Below are 16,683 nucleotides of genomic sequence, written 5' to 3'. Positions count from 1 at the left end.
TAGTATCTGAAATTCCTCTGCACATCATAAGGGCGATAAAAGTAATAAATTTGAGTGCGAAAGAATATATGGTCTGGATAGTTCATTAAAGTTTGAGTATGTTTAAGAGTATAAAATTGTTGATTTAAGGCATTCATCGGGTATGCATATATTCGCATGAGGGCAGTGCCAACTTGAATGTTGGGACTTTGGGAAAACTAAATTCAGTGATGCTGTTAACAACTTGTAACCTTTATCATGCGGATGACCATACTAGATGGTATTTCAGATCACTTAGGAAGCCTAGGTTCTGAGTCTTCTATTTTTAAAGGATTTCTCTAGAGCTGCATAACCTTGCATTGTATTTGTTTTTGCAAACGATAAATCGACATTATAAGTACATAATGGCGAATATTGGGAACGTATACACAAATTGACATTATCTGCAAAGTTTTCATGATATGAACCAATCCCAGTCTACTGATAGAGCTCTTCATTTCCGAATGGTAGCAGAAATTATCGTAATTAGTCAATGGTTTAACGACCAAAGTCTATATTTGAACAACTCGTGTAGACTCGTACGATCAATTTTTGACGACTTCTTATACATCAGCAGAAAAATGACACAAACAAAAAAGTTCATCAAAATTCGGCCTTTTATCGGATTTTTTTTAAGCTTGTAGGCATAAAGGTCAATCAATAAGTCATTTAATTTAATACAACAGTTTTTTCATCCAGACTCAGTCGAACAGACTTCCAGTTCGTTTTTGATTGTTTTGGGATTCTTTCGAATTGCTGGTTTCATGATAACTTAACCTTTTTGAATTGGGCGAAGTTCCGGTGAATGCGGGGGATTCAATTCTTTGGCACAAAAAGCACATTATTATATTGGCTTTGCACCAATTTTACACAGCATGGTGAGATGAGGTAAGATCTGGCCAAAAAAAGAGTATAGAATCTTTGTCATTTTCCATAAATGACAACAGTAGCTTTTGAAGACACTCTTGCTTGCAATCACAAATCTTATGACAGATTAAGACTTTTTTTGTTTGATAATTTGGACATTTTCTCATCCTCTGGAGTGTCAAAGTTGAACTTGGTGACATCATAATGTTCTTTCCCGGGTAGTCTCCACGAGTTGTTATGAAACTGCGCTATCTAAACATTCAATATCAATTATCTTAGAAAAAGATTGTTTTGGCAGGAGTTCTTGGCTTGATAAAAATATGTGAATTGCATAAATTGTTACTAAATTTTTATAAACGCAAATTTCCGAATTTAAAAGAGTAAAACAAACACGCAGCATTACAACCAAACAAAGAAACGAATTCTGTACGAATTTCAGCAAACAAAATCGTTGTGGAAACACATGTGCGTTTGTTGGATTGGATTCGATTTTTTTTCTTTTCTAAACACAAAACACTCGCTTCCGGTCTGATGGTGGTGCCTCGGCGCACTTTTTCCATCGACGACGACGACGGTGGCTTTCTTTGGTTTCATTTCGGAGCTTCTTTCTCCTTTTTTTGACTGTTGTTGTATAGTTGTCGTTGTCTTGTTACTAGAAGAGTTCTTCATCGCTTTGATTGTATTATTTCGCCTTTCATTCACAGGAGGCACGATCGAAATGACGAAAATTTAGGCGAGTTTTTGTGAAGAAAAGAGGGATAGAGAAACAAAAAGTTGTGTTTCGATTTCAATGATTTTCCCTCCAAATTTTCTATTTCGTGTTTTTAATAATTGAGTCACTAATTTGCACCACTAGTTTAAATATATTTTAAATAAAGAATTGAACGTAGATAAGCAAACTATGTTCGATTTTTAAAATAAACTTTCAAACTGTTTGCAAATTTTCTTTTTATATTTAGTGCAAACTAAAAAATTCATATTTTAATATTTTTATGATTCCAATAGAAATTCCGATAAAAATCGTACAAAAAACTAATAAAAATATTTCTCAGTAAGCCCAACACGCGCGGAAGAGAGAGAACGGTGCTTTCCCTAGAGGAAGATTCACGCCATTCACCAAGGAACAGAAAGAGAGAGGTGACAGCAAGCGACAATCTACCAAACCAACACACAACCGCGGCCATCATCGAAAATGCCAGCCGCCCGAAGGAAGGCACGCACTGAAGAGTTTTCCTCACACACAGTCTCAGCAATCATGGGCGCCTCGTTCGTTTCATCCATCCACCAGCTTATAAGTGAGTGACTGGCAGCCCGACACTCGCGCACGGTTGTATTGTTTACACTGAGTACAGCGAACCGAGCGTTGATTGGCTCGCCACCGAACGGGACTGTGTTTCTCTCGCTCTCGCCTCTTTGCGGTCATCGCGCTCTCTTTCTCTTGCGCCCGTTTAGTACCGTCGTCGTCGTCGTCGGGAGACTCTGACTATGCGACATCAGCGCAAGAGCGTCGGTTATGGTTGTGTGCGAGAGAAGATCTCAAAATCACCCAGTTCGGAGGAGATCTTGGTTCGTGGTAACTCAAGCGAACGCGCCGGAGAGTTTAGGTGAAAGAATACTACCACCAGCGAAAGGCATTGTGTGAATGGATGGACGGTGAACTTGGTGAGTAGCAGTACAGTTGTAAAGCGGGACGACACCGAGAGAAAAAAGCTCAGCGAAAATGGAAGGAGATGATAAGGGCCGTAATCAGGGTGGTAATGCGTGAGAATGAAAATGTTGCTATTACGTGCGAGCTCTTGAATTCCATCGCAACGATGGAAGATCAACAGCTGGTTGAGAACTGTTTTGTGCAGTTCCAGTTATCGAATTCGAAGTGTGGACTCTTAATTTTTGCGAGATGGACGAGACAAATCAGAACAAATTTGAACCTTTGTGAAGCGGTGCAGAATGTCTTACAGCAAGATAATACAATTTCGCATGAAACGACATAATTAGACATTCATGCAAATAGAATCAATGTGAATCCTTAATTATTTTGCACTCTCATGAACACATTATCTTTATATCCGAAATAAAATAAATCTCGCTACTCTGTCACACCGCAAGAATGTTTTAATTTGAGAGGTATTTCAATTTTCTAGCGACAAAAGGCATTGTTTATGGGAATCACCTTCTAAGCATTGAAAGTAATGTTTTGATATGAATCAGGCACACGGTAGAGTAGGGGTATAAAAGTTTCGAGCAAATTCTGTTTTGCGTGATCGAAATACTCAAGATTCAGCGTTTATCGCAACATTATCATAGTTTTACCAGTTCAGAGACAAACAAAAATTGTGATATTTCTGTTATTTGCTGCATTTAACTGAACAAATACGTAAGTATAAATTTAGTTAAAAATAGACTTGACGTAAAGGATTTTTATTCTTTATTAGTGTGCTTTTTATTTATAATAAGTTCATCGCATATTGACGTCGAAGAGTCACCACTATTAAAATGTTAAAATTTAAATTCGTTCTGACAAAGAGGTTTCTTGATTTAATCTTAATCAAATCCATGCACAGCTTTTTGATTTTGGGCAATAGTAGGGAACGGCATTTCGAGTATTATACTATCCAAGTAAATAACGTATTTGTTTAATGTTGTTTTTGCCACTCTGGAATACGAAGAGGGTATGCAAAACTATGCGATCGATACAAAAACCGAAATTTGGAGGATTAACGATGGGCTTTGTGGCCGTGCGGTTAGCGACGTTAATCGTCTAGACTCATGATCTATGGAGTGTGGGTTCGATTCCCGCCCCAGTAAGGAGGAAACTTGGGTGTTATGTGTGTCCTGTCCGTTGTCTCATACTAGGTGTTAAGTGTTCAGTCTGTACGACCTCTGGTCGAAAGCGGTGTTCCTGTCTTTTTTTTATGGCCGATTTGATGGAGAAAATTGACGACGATTTGCAATTAAAATAAAAACAAACAACTAATGCTTAAACAATTTTGTTGTTTGCTCTTTGTACAGAAGTAACTTTTGAATAATTTGTTTCATTTTTGTTAAATAACTTTTTTTTTATAAATTACGATTCTGTAGGTGTGAGACAGCTTGATCAAAAATATTATTTTAAAGCCATCACGTAGAAAAAGTTGATTTCAGATTATTGACAATTTTCCACCAGCGGAAATGTATTCCATCCAAATTATTGATTTAATCCAATATACATAATGTAGCTTCAATGTTGAATATTACTGACAGTCATGAATTACTTATTCCGTGCTTCCAAAGTCTAAACCATGTTGGTCACATCAAACTCAGTGCCAAAGGCTAAACCCCATATTACCACATTTTCGTCAAGTTCAAAACTTATCTCGCACCATCTCAAGTTTCCTTCAAGTTCCAAATCCGAGACAAACATTCCTGACGATCCAGCAGCCAGCCCAAGAAACTGCATTCCCCCGAAAAAAAAACAAGCATCATCGCACTTTCCCGCTATTTTCCAAGCCCATCACAAACAAGTTCCATCCCCGGGCAACGACAGCCACAGCAAAGGCAGCAGCATAACCCAAACGACACAAGACGAAGCTTCTGCCGATGAAATGTTTTCAGAATGGAAGAAACCAGCACCTTTTTCCAGGCCGCCTCTTCCACTGCAGTACGCTCTACAACACCCAGCATGACCATGTGAACCAAAAAGAACGACGACGAGAAGACGACGTCGGCGAGGAACGAGGACGACGATGGGTTTGCGCTTTCCTCTCAGCGGTCGAGAGCTTTCGGCACTATCTTATCCAACGCACTCCCAGCTTTCGCGAAGATCCGCCGTCCAAAGGCTCTCCTGGTTGCGGCCTCTTCTGACCATCCGTACTGCGGCGGTGGTTCGATTGCTTGCTTGTGTGTCCACCTCAACACCACACCATCAGCGTTCAGCAGCCATCAACCCACTCTCGCGCGCGCGGGAGAGGGGTCCTGAACGATGGTGGACGGCTCGCAGGAGAACCTGTGCCGTGCAGTGGTGCTCTTCTGTGTGCGTATCGGCTGCTGGAACCGACGACGACGACGGCAGCAACAACGGAGGAAGCGATTGTACGGTGGAGATTCCATTCGAGGCAGAGAGAGCTCCGCGCGTGTACACTTCTGCAGCAGCGTTCCCTGCATGTCAACCGACGAACAGCTCTGCCGGGAGGGAACAAGAGAAGCCTTGAGACGTCGTCGTCGTCGTCGACAAACCCAAATCGAGCGAGCTTTCAAGCCAAAAACGATTCGACGGGCTACGATGATAGCGAAGTATCCAGGAGAACGGAACGGAATGGTGGGCAAAGTGTTCGCATCTTGGTCTGAGAACAGGACGGGGACGCGGTGAAGGCGACGATGACGACAACGGCGACGACGACGGAGGCGGCAGTATGTTATAAGAAAAATATCTTTGTTAGGGCGTTTCTTTCCCACGCTACTTTCTCCGTCGTCATTGTCTTGGTCTTGGTCTTCTCGCGGGGCCTTGGCTCTGCCTGACCGGGGTCGCCCATGGATAAGTGGATGAAGTCGGCGAGTGGGGCCGAGGTGCTCCCGGTTTTGTCAACCCTGCTGGGGAGCTTCCATCGAGTTCGATCGTGGTCAATAAAGACAAACCGAAGCAACTTGGAATTTGTAGGAATTTTCCCTTCCTTCTTCATATGTTTATTAATGATCGTCTTTTATAGAGATTTGTTAGCTAGATTGCAACGCTGTAAAACTTCAATATGTTTCAACGAAAGTTGTGTTCCGCATTCTATTGGCGAATGTTTTGAACTGTTTTTGATTTTTTTATTCATTCTGGATGACCTTTCCATCAGGATGCGCTGTGTGCGTGTAAACAATCATTGAAAATAGTTTCTGTCATTGACACCGTAGCGCCACCATCGTTGTCGTCGCACTCATCCAAGGTTGAACTGCGTGCGTAACGCAATGTGCAAACACACATCATACGTTTGGTGGTGCCGAAATTTTTCTGTGCGTGAGTATGCGTCGACCCAAATAACTAAAAAAAAGGCTAAAACAGGAGAACTTGGTCGGTCGATTTCTGTTTACGATCTGTTATCAGTGTGCGTGTGCAGGCGACTATATTCAATTCCCGGAAGTGAGGCACATAGCGCGACCAGAATGTAAGGAGCATTATTGTCCTTTTTCTATTTCTATCGGCTGTCTTTCTTGCCTGCAGCACCGCTCCGAAGTTCTCGTCTCTCGGCCCTCGTAAGACTTTCCATTAGATCCATGTTGGGCGTAGACATTCCCGCGTTTTTCTTTTTGGTTTTGTCCATCGGTTCGTCCCAAGGCATTATTACGCACTAAATTTATTACTGTTTTCGTTTCGATTTATCTGCCTCTGGCTGGTTAGGCTTCTCCTCTGTGGGAACGTTTTCCGATTATGCCTCAGCGTTTTCTGGCATGTATTTAGTCCTCATGTATGTTTCCACCTCTGATCTACGAGGCAACTCAAAATCCGTTGTAAATTATATTTTCATCGATAGATTTTCAATTCATTAAGGGTCACACATTTTTCTAAAGTAATCAGAATTCCTTTCACATTTCATTGAATGAGATTGTGTAAATTGATTTAACACATGACGTTCATCAAGCAGCTCATTTCTCGATTCAATCCAGCGCCTTTCATCTATGTAATTTGATTCCACTCTATTCATGTTTCCCATAAGGTGAAGGTTGCATTGATAACAACCCCCACTTGGAAACGCGAAAAGGAGTAACTCCCCATGCTTCATTGTTTCTTCGCACTATGCTCCCGGGAGCAAGCAGAAGCCCGGAACGGAACGCTCCCATTGGTGTAGCAATTGCCGCTGCCACCTTCGTCGCCTAGAGCAAAATTTGTCCCTCTAGTCTTCTTTCGGGGGATGAAATCGAGAAGAAAACGACATTAGCTCTCGCACAAGCACCGTCCCGCCGTCGTTGTCGACGACGAAGAAGAGCAACAGCAGCAGCAGCACCACCAGTCTCGGACTCTCTGATTTGAACAAAATGGCGGCTCGTCGTGTAAACAACTACTATCTCACACCCAAAAAATATCAATTTTTCTCGACATACACTTGATTCGAATTCTCAGTCCAAGATAAGCTGACCCCCGGTATCAAAATCATCAACCCGGGAGACAATGTGCACCCCAAACATTGGCACGGGAACCCCTCGCTGGACCTTGGTCATTATTGTGAGTAGGTGGGAGAATCGACTCCTTCATCGAAAACCACTGCCCGCGAATCCTATCGAAAAATCCCCTAAGTATTGTAAGAGAATGTCTCTTCCACGTACGATTAAAGCCACCGAAGAATTATTTTTAAATCACCATCGACCGCACGCTGTTAGCATATTCTTCCAAGAACTATCATTCCAGAGCACACGCGTTCAGTTCAGCAGCTCCTCATATGTGGCCTGAACGTTTCTGCTCAGTATATTCACAATTTTGGAACACCAATGAATGCAAGCGCGCGCACACACAGGCCCCATCCATCCCTAGCCCCAGAAGTACGAAATTTCAATTAGGTTCTCTTCAATCACTGCTGCTCACAGTGCTGATGTATGGTAAAATAAATCAATCTACTAACCGATGAGTCGAGGATCACCATCACTATCTATTCATCTTCTCTGTCAGCCAAAGTACACAACTCAATCGCCAGGATCACAATTGCGCGCGAACACCACCTCCAACCATCGTCTTCCATTCATCACTTTTGTTCACTTGAATGATTCCTGCGAGCGCCTTCAGCAGGACTTCTTGGACGTTGAACACTTTTCCGGACAGTAAAATCACCTTTCAAAAAAATATTATTTCGGCCACTCGCACACTTTGTTTGCCATCAAGAACAGATTATTCCCGGGGTTATTCTTGCTTCGCGGCTCCGTTCCACTTCCGGTCTCGGTCACTTGTCCGCTCGGAGGAGGTTTTCGGGATCGCCCGGAAGCTCCGGTAAATAGCTGGGACGGTCAATCACTCCCGCAATCGCACGGTGCACCTTTTCTGCACCCGGAACGGTGCGACAGCCGGGTTCCCGTAATCCGAAACCGCCGAAAAAAAGCAATTGTTATTGGTTCGACACCATTTTCGCGCAATTATCAATTACAACATATCCGAAACAGTACCTCCGTTACTAACGCATCTAGACAAACTGCGAAGCGTGTGTCTGTGCAAAGCTGGCCACACATCGGCGAGCCCTCCGTTGCCAGTGTTGGTGCCCTTCCCGGAGCACTCATTCATGGCTGCGCGCGGTCCCACCAACACGGCCGTCCGCCGTTTCGCCCGTGGTGTGCGTTGGTAACCGTTCCGAGAATACCGTGCACGGGCGAAGAAGGGGTGCGAAGAGAAAACCGAAATTCCTTGCATTTCCAGACGGGCCGGGCAGGTCCGTCCCATTCGAGAGATTAGTAAAAAATAATTCAAATTTGAAAATTATCAAAAATATGATTATTTTACATTTTGCAACCCCTCGATAAATTTTCTAATATTTTCCAAATTAACATTTATTGGCCCCCCATTCCATTCAATCCGACCCTGACTGCTAACCAAGCGCACATTCGGAGATCGCTCGGCTCCCGAGCTTCGGCTATCCGTCGTCTCGTTCGTTCGTTTTCCCAACTTCGTGTCAAATCCCGACGACGACGACGACGATTCATCACTCTCTACTGGCTCTCGATAGTGTTGGTGAATCGCTTACGCGCTCGCTCACTCAGCGCACCGTTACGTCGTCGTCGTCATCATCATCGTCGCCGTCGTTTTCGTCGTAGGTACGTAGTAGTAGTAGATTTTACTACAAACACCGTGACGGCGACGACGACGACGACGGCAGGGACGCGCAAGTTTGATTCATTATTCCTCCTTCAGCTAGCAAGCAGCAGTTCCTTTCCTAGCAAGAGCAGGGTCCACTAGCCACTACATACAATGATGGTGTCTGGTCGACGAGAGCTTGCTTCTTCGGTTTGGATGGGATTTTGTTTGCATCAGAGAGACTAAAGTGACAGTGTTGCCATATGGGCGACATCATGAAAATAATATTGCTGTTTCTTCTAATATGATGAGCAATGGTAATATTTTCTCAAGGTTCGTTGATTGGGCTAATAATCAATGGCACCGTTTTGATTCATACCCCGAACATGATTGATATTCCAAATACGTTTAAACAACCTCACACTAAAATATTGAATGAAGAATCAAAACAATTTTTCGTAACGTGATTCAAATAGAAATTGTTATTCTGTTTTAAGCCGAATATTTTTGGTCGAGTTCCTCGAATATTGAAATTGAGGAATCTCAAAATCCCACATTGTAAAACTGTTCCCTCTATCTCATTGTGAAAAATTCATGTCATTTGTAAACAAAAGGTCCATCTGATTGTCCTTCTTATGTTCTTGATAGTATAATTGGGAGAGCTATAAGAAAAACCACCACAAAAGACCTTAAAGCCTGTCCACGTTAAATTTCGGACAGTCAGATAATGTTCAATTCATTTGTCACCATTTCATCAATTTGGGCGAGAGCTAAAACATGCTGAAAGCAGCGGTTAAGCGAAGAGATTAAGCTGTCATGTGAATAGTTCGTCTCAGTGGTTGGTAAAAATGTTTAAAAATCGCGTTGGGTGATGGGTGTCCGAAATTTAACGTGGACAGGCTTTATTTATTACTCTTATTTACCTAATTTAAGTGGCTCAAAATCTCATGTTAAGATCTTGTTCAGAAATTTGGAAATCCATGCTGCTTCGTCAGTAGACGAAGATCAGTTTCAAATCATGGCCTATCGGTATAGTCGACTCTTTAAAAATTATTTCGTCGTTAGCCCTATTCCTTGAAACAGCGGTTCACATCCTTTTTTTTTTTACGAGTATCCTTTCGAACTTTTGCATTAATTGGCATTCCATGAAGTTGGCTAAAGTTTGCTTTATTCTATGAAAAAATCCAATCCAATGTAAATTAATTCATCAAGCTTTCTACAAGACTTTTTTGACTATTGGAGGCTTCCGAGCCTCTTGAAAGAAGGCTTCCAAGCCTATTATAGGGAGGCTTCCGAACCTCTTGAAGGGAGGCTTCTGTGCATTTTAAAGGGATGCTTTAAAACCTCTTGAAAGGCGGCTTTCGAGCCACTTAAAAGGAGGTTTCTGAGCTTTTTGCCTCTTGAAAGAGGAATTCCGAACCTCTTCAAGGGAGGCTTCCGTGCCTCTTGAATGGAAGATTCCAAGACTTTTGAAGGGAGGCTTCCGGGCTTCTTGAAAGACGGCTTTCGAGTCTTTGAAAGGGGGCTTCAGAGCCTCTTGATAGGAGGATTCCGATCCTCTTGAAGGGAGGCTTCCGATCACCTTGAAGAGACTTGAAAGCAGATTAAGGTACCCCCTGGGGCCGGTACATGCACCCCCAGGGGTACATGTCTTCTTCTTCTTCTTATTGGCATTACATCCCCACACTGGGACAGAGCCTCCTCGCAGCTTAATGTTCATTAAGCACTTCCACAGTTATTAACTGCGAGGTTTCTAAGCCAAGTTACCATTTTTGCATTCGTATATCATGAGGCTAACACGATGATACTTTTATGCCCAGGGAAGTCGAGACAATTTCCAATCCGAAAATTGCCTAGACTGGCACCGGGAATCGAACCCAGCAACCCTCAGCATGGTCTTGCTTTGTAGCCGCGCGTCTTACCGCATGGCTAAGGAGGGCCCCTACCCAGGTTAAAAACCGAGATCATATTTTTTTCCACAAATTTGGCACCACTGCGCGAATGAAACACCGCAGAACGCAACCAACATCTCTCAATATTTCTTCTCCTGATTACGACGATGATGGCTCCATGGGTAGACACTTCGCGGATCGGATGATTGGTCTTGGCTGAAGACTTTCGTCGTCTTTTCAACACCGTATGGTACCTTTTACATATTTTATCTTCCGGGGGAGGAGGGCGACTCTCTGGTAGGGATCCTTCATGCTACACACCGATGATGCCGATCCGAATGACAATTTGTGCGTGGCGCGATGGTAATGATATAGCCCGCATGGAATTATTCTATCTAGCATTGTGATTCGATGGTATTAATTTACGAGAATTAGAATAAATATTTTCCGGAGCTGATTTTAATTTAACAAAGAATTCATGACATTTGTGGTAAAAAAGAATCATATTTGAGCTCACTCAAAAGACAAACAATAATATTAATTTAGTGCAGGAAGTCGTGTTTCGAAATTATTGTTAGTTTTAAACTATCAAATACAAAACGTCCATTATATTTATTATTTTTCCGAGGTTTTTTGCAAACTCTATATCGCGATTTTTTGAAGTCTTTAACCACCTTAGTCTTATAACAATCAAGATCGACTGTTGATCTTAACTTCCTCTGGGCTTACAAACGTTTCACAAATATAGGTTCCCCTAAACACACGCGATGCGACTGTTGTCTAATTGTTCCATACAATATTTATTTTGAAATGCCTTATTTTGTTTGGCCATGAATCTGACAGTCAGCAAATTCGATAGTCAACAATAAAAATAGTTTGTTTTCATCATCGTCTCAAAGTGTATTATCACAGAAAGCTGAACAAATGTTGAAAGAGCAATATTTTATTTACATACGTGCCATAAGGACCTCCGAAGTGAAAAATGAGCTTAAGTGTTCGGAGTATGAATCAAAACGGTAGCTATATCTTACTTGCGTATCTTCTAAATTAGTATCCAACCCCATTCTTCTTCAACAAGGACGTGAAAAGAAAAAAAAACCTTTGGTATTGGACAAAAATAATACAAAATATGGTATTGTTTTGTTCGATTTCTTAAACCAATCTATGAGAATTCCGTTCGCAGATCCAAAAGATAGGAACGGATTCTTAGACCTACGAACTAGGGTGGTCTAACCGGTAGTACCGGTATTACCGGCCAATTTTGAGTACCGAACATACCGGTATTAGAAACGGCAAATACCGGTATTTTCGGTATTTCAAATTTTGCCGTCAGTATAAAAAATCTCGAAATGTTTTCACCTACATATATCAGCTAAACTGCCTGTAATCGCATATCTGTCCCATATAGATAGGAAATCCAACAATGATGGGACAAATATGCGATTACAGTAAGCTTCATTCTCTTTACCATCTGTCAAACTGCCAATGACTTTTTCTTCAATAAACATTATTTACATCGTTTTCCCGTAATAATATGAAATTGTGAAAAAGGTGCCGTAGTAGTTTTCTTCTGTGAAAAATGATGCTAAAATATGTCCGTTCTAAACTCGGAAAACAAATTGTATTGCTGACTGACACCCAGACACGTTGGAATAGCAAGTTGTTCATGATCAAATTATTCTATTAGTTGAAGGGATCCGTTTAAAAAACTTCAGTGATGATGATTGTTTGACGGTATGTGAAATAATTCAAGCCTTAGAACCTGTACAATATAGTGATTCAAACTTTGACTTTTTCGCTCCCCCATGCTTAAACAATTGGTTTTGTCATTTTAATAGACCTCCTAAAGTTTTAGCTAATTTGGATGTAATTTGATTGTGCACATGTCATCTGAAGATTGTATGGAAATCGCCACTTACGTGAAAGAATGTTTCATGCGATGACCCATAAACTATTTGAATATAATCTATACTTCAACTTTATAGAATGCTCCTTAAGCTGAAAGTCAGTGGTTGTTGCGAGACGATTTGAGTGTTGTAAGCAAAGTTATAAAGAAAACAAAATTGCTCATTATTGATATTGATGTTATTCTTTTACATGTTAAATTGAATTTCCCACTATTCGGTTTTTCTGTAATAACTTTTCATGCCAGCATCAAATCGTTTCGCAACAAAGACGATCTGTTTCCTTGCTGAATTTTCTATATTGGGGGCGCATTCATGTATTCTAGAGCTTACTGGACAACGCTGCAGGACGGTTTTCCACAAAAAATACTGTTTTCATAGTAATTTTCATACAAATTTCAAACTGCGTGTGCTCAGTTGAATTACAACCAAATTAGTGCTGAAAATTTAAGAAGATTATTTTAATAGCAAATGCCATCGTTTAAGCATGAGCGAAAAAGTCAAATTTTGAATCACTCTACTGTACAATCTATTGCCGAACTACACTGCCGTGAGTTCTGCACTCATATGAAGCCGACGTGGTGCTTCAAATTATGTTGGATCAATTATCAAATCAAGCCACAGACATTTCCGCCAACTTATTCGATGCTCTCAAAGAATGAATCCAAGGGAGACGATCAGAATACGCTGATCTTTTGCTTTTTTAAATAATCCTGCCGTAAAGCAGTTGACCAGAAATGATTTTGGCATTTTCTTCAAGACATCCTGAGATACTTTGATCAAGCAAGCGGACGAGATCTTGAAGCGTCTAATCATTCCTGATGCGATCGTTGAAGCTGAGACAACGACCAACAACAACGACCACACCTGACGATCGGTACGAAGAAGATGCCTCTATGGATGATTTTCCTAGTTTATCGGATAAAGAACAACTTGAAGATACTGCAGCAGAGCAAAACACTTGCGTTGTCGGTGGCAGCTACGTTGACGCCAGGATCCTTGCAAAAAATCCGTAAAAAAATTCTCCTACTATGAATCTGAAGGAATTGAGGGCAAGACTTAATAGAAACTAATTTTCGGCGCTCTTAGAATCATTCGTCCAACGTCTTCGGTTGAACTAGAAAGGGCATTCTTAGCAGCTGGCAACATTGCCAATAAAATCCGATGCGGATTGAGAGATGACTCGCTCATTATGTTATGTCCACTAGTTTCACTTTGCGCAGCTCAACAAGCAATAGTTTTGGCATTAAAAGTTTGTCTAATTCTATCAATAGTCCAATTCAAAAGTTTTTTTTTACTATTTTACAGTATTTGACTCCATCCAATACCGAATACCGGTATTTGTCAAAAATGGCCAATACCGATCACCCTACTACGAACGTATTTCTTTAGGGTTCCCAAACGTAATCTTATAGAGAAGAAATAACAGAACAGAATTCTTTACAGTAGACTAAAAGGATCCGCTCGGAAGTCCAAAAACAATCCGTTCAGAAACCCAAAAATGATTTCATTCGGAAACCCGAAATTATTCTGTTCAGAAGTTCAAAAGGATTACACTCGGAGGACTAATTTCGTTTGGAAACACAAAACAATGGAATGGCCTTCTCTTGGACCTACGAACGGATATCTCTTGGGCTTTCGAAAGGAATCATTCTAGATTTTGGAACCGAATCCATTTCCAGGGCTGGTAGCGATCAATACCAATCAAAAAAGTGACTTTAGTGACCAACACTGGCGAAAAAAGGGACCAAATAGTGACTTTCAGCTGCAGAAAAAGTGACCAAATAGTGACTTTTAATTTCATCTGCAGTGACAAAAATTGACTTTTATATGAAGTTCAATCAAAGTTAATTGCCTATGTTCCGAAAACTCAGATGTGAATATGTATGGTCGGTGCACCGGTAATAGTGGTATTAGTGACAGGTCTAAATTGTTTAATTCAATTATCAATTTAATTTTATTCTTTTTAGTACTGGGAAAGCTCTACGTTGAGGCAAGTCATACAGAATAATGTGCAATAATGTTTAATATAAATTCGAACTTATTCGGAAAATCTTCGCTTGTGTGTGTAAATTGCACTTTTTTATGATAGAAATTTATTTAATGAATTTTAAGACATAGATTTAATTCGAAACACAAAGTTCATAAATTTAAAACCCAAGAATAATTTTGAAACCTAAAGATTTTTTTCGGGACTTTAAAAAGCCTAAATAAGAAGTTCGAGCTACCAACCAACAAATTCACTATTTTTCTGGATGGAATATCCAAACATTATGCAGCTTCAAATGTCTAAGTTGTCATCGGAATATATTTTGGAAAATTCTTAAGTATTTATCGGATCAGATGTCGAGAGACCGTTTATTTTGCTTCTTACGAAAACATTATGAAAAATAATCTTTCTATGGGGGATCCCTTACACACTTAGTTTTTATTTCTGCAGCTCTTGCTGGGGCTCGGCTGTGCGAATCTAGATAAAAGTTTAACAAATTGCAGAGATCCCGGTAAAAAAATTAAGTGTGTACGTAGAAGGTGCCATCCAAAAGTCCATTGCAGTATCAAGCAGAGATTCAAATTCCTCCATTTTGATTCAAAAATAAATATTTCAATGAGCATAAGAGCAAGCCCACGCTAACTAATGGTTTTCCGAAACAACAGGAAATGTATCCAAAATAAAAAGTTGAATCTGAATATTCAACAGTTCAATTGATAAAGTGTAGAGTTCAATAGTTTTTAAAAGAGATTTCAAAAACAGCAAAGTTCGCTATTGGCTTTGTGAATATATTTAGATTCTCAATTCGCTGTGCCCATCTTGCTTGCATTACTATATGCACCCAATCATAAACTGTGACACAAAACCCCTTCAATAATCTAATAAGAACACCGAGATTCACAGCGAATCTCAAGTCACTAAGAAATTTCGAACAGCTTAGTACTAAGTGATATTTTTTCCTAAATCCGTCATAAACAAAGCATCTTTCGATGAAGTTTCAAAATTTTCAACATTTTTTCTCATTCCACGACGATGCTCCTAACGACTCATAGTCAAAAGTTTCAAAATAGTTAAAAATAGTTACTTTTTCCGAAAAAAAGTGACTTTTTAGTTACCGACCCGAAAAAAGTGACCCGCTACCAGGCCTGCATTTCAGCTTCAGAACGGAATCCTGTTGTGCTTCCGAACAGAATCCGTTTTGACTTCCGAACAGAGCCCATTTAAGATTCCGAAACATTCCTTTTGTTCTGGGAATACTTTTCGAAGGATTAAGTTCGGAATTCCAGATAATTTTTCTTTGGAATCTCAAAACAATCTTTTTGGAACAGAATAGAACTTTTATTATGTACATCTTTATTTCTATCAATTCACGAAGTCAAAAATGCAATTTAGGATTATTTTATTATTTTCACCAATTAACATTTATTTGCATTCATTTTAATGCGTTGCAGTAATTTATTTAAAAAAAAGCTGTACCAGTGGTAGCTGACGGAGCCAAAAAGTGTCGTTCTGGATGACAAAAATTAGATCAGAATGCACACTAACTAAGCAGTTGTCGGGGCATGAGTCTAACTTTGCCATATTGTGATTGATGGTTCCTGAGTATGGTGGAAAAATATGCGTAATTTCGTTAAAAAGCTCTTGGCTTGGAAGCACCTCCTGATGCCCTTCCTGAGGTCTCACAGAGGCATGACTCTATTTGGACCGCATTTGACATCCCACTACTACTATTGTTTCTGAACCCGAACGATAACATAACATGTCTCCGAAAAAGCAGAGCCAGTACCCTGTCATACATTGCAAAAAATTGCTTTGTAGAGCTGCAGATGATTAGTGGTATTTTAGCTAAACAAATGTAGTGCGATCTAAAATAAAAAGAAGTACACAATAAGCCGAATTCTACAGTACGACACACGAAAAAAGCAAAACAAAAAAATGAAATCATTGTTAAATAGCTAGATGATATTGTTAAGCTTATACAACACGGCAGACTACGGTGGGCTGGACACGCTGTTCGTATACCGGAAAAACGTCAAGCAAAAATAAAATTTGGTGGAGAACCCCGAAGGGGCCGCAGACTTCGTGGAAGGCCGCGTACACGATGACTTTTTGCAGTTGAAGAGGACCTGAGGGCACTCGACGTTCAGGGCGACTGGAAGCGATTAGCCCAGGATCGAGTCTAATGGAGAAGGATACTCCATTCGTCGTAGGCTCATCGAGAAGCTGTAGCCCATCAAGTATCAAGAATCAAGTAAGTACAGAAAAGAAACTCTTCTTTCAAAT

General features: G+C 40.6%; 1 protein-coding gene across 2 annotated transcripts in view; it reads right to left on the bottom strand.

Annotated features, from left to right (window-relative positions):
* The window catches only part of LOC134210545 (serine/threonine-protein phosphatase 4 regulatory subunit 1-like), a 659,316-nt gene that overhangs the window by 206,664 nt on the left and 435,969 nt on the right, over positions 1-16,683 (bottom strand). The window contains exon 1 of one of the 2 annotated variants that reach the window (XM_062686591.1): positions 7,458-8,009. The exons of the other annotated variant lie outside the window; for it this stretch is intronic. The gene's annotated coding sequence lies outside the window, so the exon portion shown is untranslated. Of the gene's footprint in view, positions 1-7,457; positions 8,010-16,683 lie in introns of those variants that run through there. 2 annotated transcript variants of the gene reach the window in all.

Source organism: Armigeres subalbatus, chromosome 2 (assembly GCF_024139115.2).
Source record: "Armigeres subalbatus isolate Guangzhou_Male chromosome 2, GZ_Asu_2, whole genome shotgun sequence".
In the NCBI taxonomy this organism is placed as follows: Eukaryota; Metazoa; Arthropoda; class Insecta; order Diptera; family Culicidae; genus Armigeres; species Armigeres subalbatus.
This window is presented reverse-complemented; position numbering and strand designations above follow the sequence as displayed.